The sequence below is a fragment of the Oxyura jamaicensis genome, chromosome 3 (genome assembly GCF_011077185.1).
Source record: "Oxyura jamaicensis isolate SHBP4307 breed ruddy duck chromosome 3, BPBGC_Ojam_1.0, whole genome shotgun sequence".
In the NCBI taxonomy this organism is placed as follows: Eukaryota; Metazoa; Chordata; class Aves; order Anseriformes; family Anatidae; genus Oxyura; species Oxyura jamaicensis.
In genome coordinates, this window is record NC_048895.1 from 70,156,328 (window position 1) to 70,162,123 (window position 5,796).

General features: G+C 46.6%; 1 long non-coding RNA gene across 1 annotated transcript; it reads right to left on the reverse strand.

Moving 5' to 3' along the window:
* Window positions 1–405: 405 nt before the first annotated feature.
* Window positions 406–5,495, reverse strand: LOC118164534. The gene is made up of 2 exons (XR_004749529.1): window positions 5,334–5,495; window positions 406–539 (listed from the first exon to the last, which is right to left on the reverse strand). It is a non-coding gene; the product is annotated as an uncharacterized LOC118164534 (long non-coding RNA).
* Between the last annotated feature and the right edge of the window lie 301 nt (window positions 5,496–5,796).

Sequence of the window (5,796 nt, forward strand, 5' to 3'; positions counted from 1 at the left end):
AACTTTTAGTCATTAGACCTAAGCAGTAGAAAGGGTTTTATTTCTTTTAATCACTATGATTCAGCAATACCTCTAATAAAATCAGCTCTAGCACTACTCCTCAATTACCTCAGACTTAATCAGTTCATCTTAATCAAATTTCATTTATGAACTTCTCATCATCATACACACAATCAATAAACTTTACTTGTTACTATACTGTTAGCTGTTCCCTAACAATGTGTGTGTTCTTGTTATACTAACCTGAACTCATTACAGAACCATATAAATATGAGATCAGGAATATCGTCTTATTTCTGGAACCAAAATGAAGTGTTTACCTTCAATTTTCTTGTATGACGCTTGTAACCCTAATGCTGTTAAATCAATAAGGACACTTTTTCAACTAAAAAAAAAGCGGTATAGTTCTGCTTTGTTACATACGTGTAATTCTTTATTCATTTTTACATTTCAGATGATATCATTTTCTTGCATACTTAAGCATTTTCCTGTACGCATGTTCACTGGTAGGTTTTTCTGATGCGAGGCCAAGGCAAGACCTGAAAATGATGGGGGAAAAAAATACCCGTTATTCCTGCATAACTTTCCATTAAAACATTAAACATTAAAAAATTTTCAGCTATTTTAAAGTTCAAAACTTTGCATTTTATAAGCAAGATATTATGATATTTCTACTATACAAATCCAACCCAGACAATTCTTCTTACATATGCCTGTTCTCCTCCAAAATTAAGGTTACCAGCAACTCTTACTTATATGCTAAATAAGACTAACCGAAAGACACTCGATTGGTAGACTCTACTTACAACTTCCAGTTTTATAGTTCTCTTTTCAACACCATCTACTATCATTTCCTATTAGCAATTCTTTATGTTTCCCACTGAATTTGTCATATGGCACTAGGCTTTGCTAAAATATTGCTTTGATAATTCCAGTATTTTTGTAATTGAGACCTAGGTTAGTTTTCCCATCAGGTTTCTAGTGGCAAGACACTGTTGGTGTAAGACCATTAATGAAAGGCGTAATTGCCCTGCTTCTGGTAGAACCCAACTGTATTGTACTTCAGAGCCAATTGCCTACCCTATATGTTTACTGAGAACTTTTATTTTTTAAAAGAGTTCTCCTGAATTAGGATCTTAAGCACTATTTCCAAAGTACAGTTACCTCCACAAATGAATTCTGCAGCCTAAGTGGCACTTTAAGCCAGTCTGGTACCTTGGGAGTTGCTCAATTCCCTGCTGTTCATATACTGTGTTTCGATTTTTATCTGATAACATCCACACAGCACTTGACTTTCCACTGCTACGATGGGCACACACAACGCTGCCTCAAATTCTGGCCAAAGCAGGCCTACCCACCCAGAGCATAAGAAGGGTTTGTCAGGACTGTCATATGAAGAATTTTCCTGGGTACCTTGCCTAAGATGCGCAGTCTAATAAGCATTCTTAAAACATGAAAGACAGTCTGAAACTAATCTTTCCTAGTATTTTGCATGGATACATGGATTTATCCATTAACCTGCTGTTAAGGCACTCGTATGTGAAATGCTTATCTGTTTTCAAACCGCATATCTGCCTAATTTAGAAGAAAGAGAGCTTTCCTTGCTCTTTCATCTCCCAGATAAGATCAAGGTTGTACTTGGCTTAGGTACCCAACACTAAGAAAGGACTCCAAAGCGAGAATCCTGAGAGAAGACTTGACCCTTACTCCTTTGGACAGGGGAATATTTAGGTTATACTTTCTTAGCATTGCTAGACAGCTTTGAGCCTAACACGAGACTATGGATTCTTACACGTGGCAAAGTATGTCAAAGTTTAGTAGTCCAGCACTACACAGCATAGCACCAAATACGTCAGTCTGAAGATACAGCCTATATTCACTTCGCCTGTGGTGCACACCAATAAATTCAGTTCCTGTGCAATGCAGACCGTCTAGATCGGGACGCTGAGCATAGCAGATACTACTCCAGATCAGTATGCCCAGGTTTTCTCCCTGCAGAAACCGTGTTTCTGTAAGCTGAATCGACACTTGAGAAGATACAGCCCTCACCCGGCTCTCGCTCTGCAATATAGTTGGAATAAATCCAGGGCCTCCTCAGACAGAGAGAGCACTCCAAGATTTCAGAGCACAGATCTTCAAAAAACGCAGTGTCTTGGAAATCAATAGGAATGCAAACATGGATACGTAAGTCAGTTATGAAGTTAAGATGTCCTGTACAAAATGTTACCTTCTGGGTGATACTTTAACCTTTCAATGCCATTTTTTTTGGATCTTGCTATTATAATCAGATATTTGGAAGAGGTGGCTTCCCCCTGCCCCCTACCATGCTTAGTTGCTAGCTGACTGCTCATACTTGCATTTGTCGTTTTTTTTGTGAACTGCGGATATCATTTTTGAACAGTTTTTTGAAATAGGCACATAGCATGGATTAAAAGAAAGAAGACTGATGTGTCTTTTGTTAAAAAAAGCGTAGCTGTCCTGATATTACTCTACATGGAAATCCTAACGTTTAAAACAGCAATCAGTTACAGTGATAACTAATACTACTAACACTCCATTTTTTACTGTACAGCTGTTTAACTGCATGATTAGAAGCAGTTATATATGCGAGCTTGATTATTTTCATGCAAATACGTGGTTGGCTAATGGGGAGAACAGCTGCTGCTTAGCAACTGGAGGAGCAGAGAAAGGGGGTGACTTGCTTTAAAACTGACTAAAACCTTACAGAGTCAGTCCATTCAGAGTTTGAAGATAGCAGGGGGAATGGGCGGCAGCGCTCTCTAACTGCGACGCTTCCTTTTGCGATTGTTGACATCCTAGGATGTTGGCATCTTCAGGTAATAAGGGATCAGCTACGACGAAATGTGTATGTGATAGTCGCATATACGCATGCATGAACAACAAATAAAGCATGTACTAAAGCCAAACCCTGAGACACAAGCTGAAATGTAGGAAAATCCGGAAACAGACTTTGTTTCCATCACCTCCTGTAAGGGTTACTGACAATACCATCAACACTTTTTTGACTTCGGCAACTTAAACGAGCGATCAACTTAAGCTACCACAAGCCAACATTGCTGCGAGCAGTGTTCGCTTTTCCTCGCTGCTGCTCAAACTCAGCCCCTGCGCTGCCTCCTCCACTGTGCAAGCGCAGGCACTCACACACCTACATAACGAGGCAGACGAGGGACCCGATCTAGGTTAAATATAACCCCAACTTTTTAGTTGGATCACTTTTACCTGGCTCAGTTCCCAAATCCAATTTATTATGCAGCTATTCCAATACTTGCACTACCATGAAGAGGGAGGCAGGGGACCTCTCGTGACACTGCTGACTCAAACCTCTTCTGAAAATACATTCTTACCCCGGTGTGACCTTGCAGACAATTCTTTATTCTACTTTCATATCCTTCTTGCAGTCGAAGTGTGTTCTAAGAAATGAAGAGAAACTGAAGAAGTACAGCTCAGAGGAAGTACCCAATAAATGTCTTCACGTCTGAGACTTGGATCAAGCTACTTACATCAAAAAGGAAAGACACTTAATTTTTTCTTAAAGTGCTTTGCAACACATTCAGAAATTGAATAGCCCGTAGGAACAGGAAGCTGGCTCTTGGTTAGGTACCAACTTTTCTTGTCTCAATCCCACTGTCTTCCTTTTTGCAACAGTTCCTCCTAATTAAAAACACAGCCCTCTCTGATTTAATAAACAATTTTTGGGGTAATGAAATAGAAGACTGATTGTGCTTTAGTGACTCTTGCTTTGTGCTTCTAAGAAGTTTGTTATCCCAGCTATCTATGCTAACCTGTCACGGGCAGTTGCCTTCTCTTCAGCCAGGCTAGCAGATGTGAACTTGTGCCTGCACCTCATACACCGCACCTGTTCAGAAGGAGCCAGAATCTTCCAGTAGCTTAAACGCCTTGGATTATATTCCAGCCCAGCTGAGGTGCAGCTACACTCTCGTCCTGCTGCCTATGTGTATAACAGAATATGGTACTGGATTGGCACCTCCCAGTACAGAGGTGGACTGCTGATACTGTAGTACCTTACACCTGGGCAGAAAGGGGTGCCAAAGCACACCTGTCAGCGTTCAAAGACATTGGGATGTCTTTGGGCATCCTATTGTCTTCGATAAGACGCGGTTGGAAGATACAAAGTTGAGGAAGTCCTACCATCATGTGAACAGAAAGACAAGAACATGGAATGAAGTCATGTCCACACTGAAGTCCGATGGAAAAATCAAGGAAATGCTGTTAATTAAGCAGCAGTACAAGACGTATTATATAGCAAGGAAGGGCTAAAAGCTTTATTTGGTAACATGCTTGGTAACCTCCGAGTAATTTACTGGTCTTCGCTCAATTCCAGTAATCATTACAGAACATTTTTTCACTTCCAAAGGTTTTCCAAATATTAGCCTTGAAAAAGTAAATATCTATTAAAAAATAGAAAATGAAGCTGTAGCTCAGTTATTCTTTAGTTGAAAACAGCTTGGTTTCGGCCACATTTCAATTACTTTTATGATACAAGATCTCTTGAAGACTAGCTAGTTCGACTTTTTGTTTCTGCTTGCATAGAAATGAGTTTACGGGACACAGTGGCAAGGTAGTGAAAATAAACAGCTTACAAAGAAGGAGTAGCTGAACGGTTACCCTCGGAGCAGGCAGGCAAGCTTCCTGTTCATTACAATAAAAGAACGAAGGGTAGCAACCGCCTGACCTGCCTTTTGTTTAAGCCCAAACCCAAAACACATGGAAGGAAAATGCGAAACACGTGTTTTGCACGTCGGCCTTTTGCCGGGTTTTACAGACTCGCAGGCAGCCTCTTGCCATCCGTTCTGGCCCGCAGCCGTGACACGGCGCCGCTCGGTGTAAACGTGCCGAATGCTCTCACGGGCGGGCCCTCCGCGCTGCCGCTCCCCCACGCCTCACCTCCACGACCAAGAGGCTGCGAGGGGGACGCGGCCGGGGGCTCCCTCCCCGTTTAGGAGGGCAGCCGCGCACCGCCAAGCACACCCTCCTGGAGGCCCGGGGGCGGCGTGAGGAACCCCCTTCGCACCCCCCCGCCCACCAAATTACGGCGGGGCGCTAACGAGGGGGCCGGGCCGCCGCGGGCAGGTGAGGGCCCGGCCCCGCCCCGGCCGCAGCCGCCCCCACCGCCGCTCCGGCCGCAGGGGGCGCAGGCCCCGGCGGGCAGCGCCGAGGGACGGCGCCACCCGGCTGCCCCCTCCCGCCGCCGCCGCGTGTAGTTCTGTCTGCCTTTGCAAGAACTGCCTTTGAAAGAACTTTGCTTTATTTTTCCTTCGGGTCTCGCTGCCGGGCAGCGTGCCGACACTCACCTTCCCGCAGCGAGGCGGCTCGGCGTCCAAAATGGCGGCCGGGCCCGCCCTGCGCCTCAGCCCCCTCGGCCCCTCGGCGCCATCGGCGGCTCGGGGCTCCGCAGCCCCTCCGTCAGCCCGCTGGGCCGAGCGCCGAGCCGCGGGCGGACATTTCCCCGCTCCCCTCACGCACGGGCGGGGCGGGGCGGGGCGGGGCGGGCGGCGCGGCCCCCTTCCTTCCCCCTCCTCCCTTCTCCGCGTCGCCCCGCGATGGTTGCGCCCGTGACGCCATCATCATGGCAACAGCAGCCGCAGCGCGCAGCCGGCGGCCAGCCGAGGCCTCACGCGCGGTGGCGGCGGTGCTGGCGGTGCTGCCGCCGCCCCTGAGGCGCCGCCGGCCGGCGGGGCCCTAAACGACCCGGAGGGGAAAGGGGGGGGGGGGGGGGGGCGGGGGGCGCCCCCCCCCCCGGCGGTCGCGCCCGCG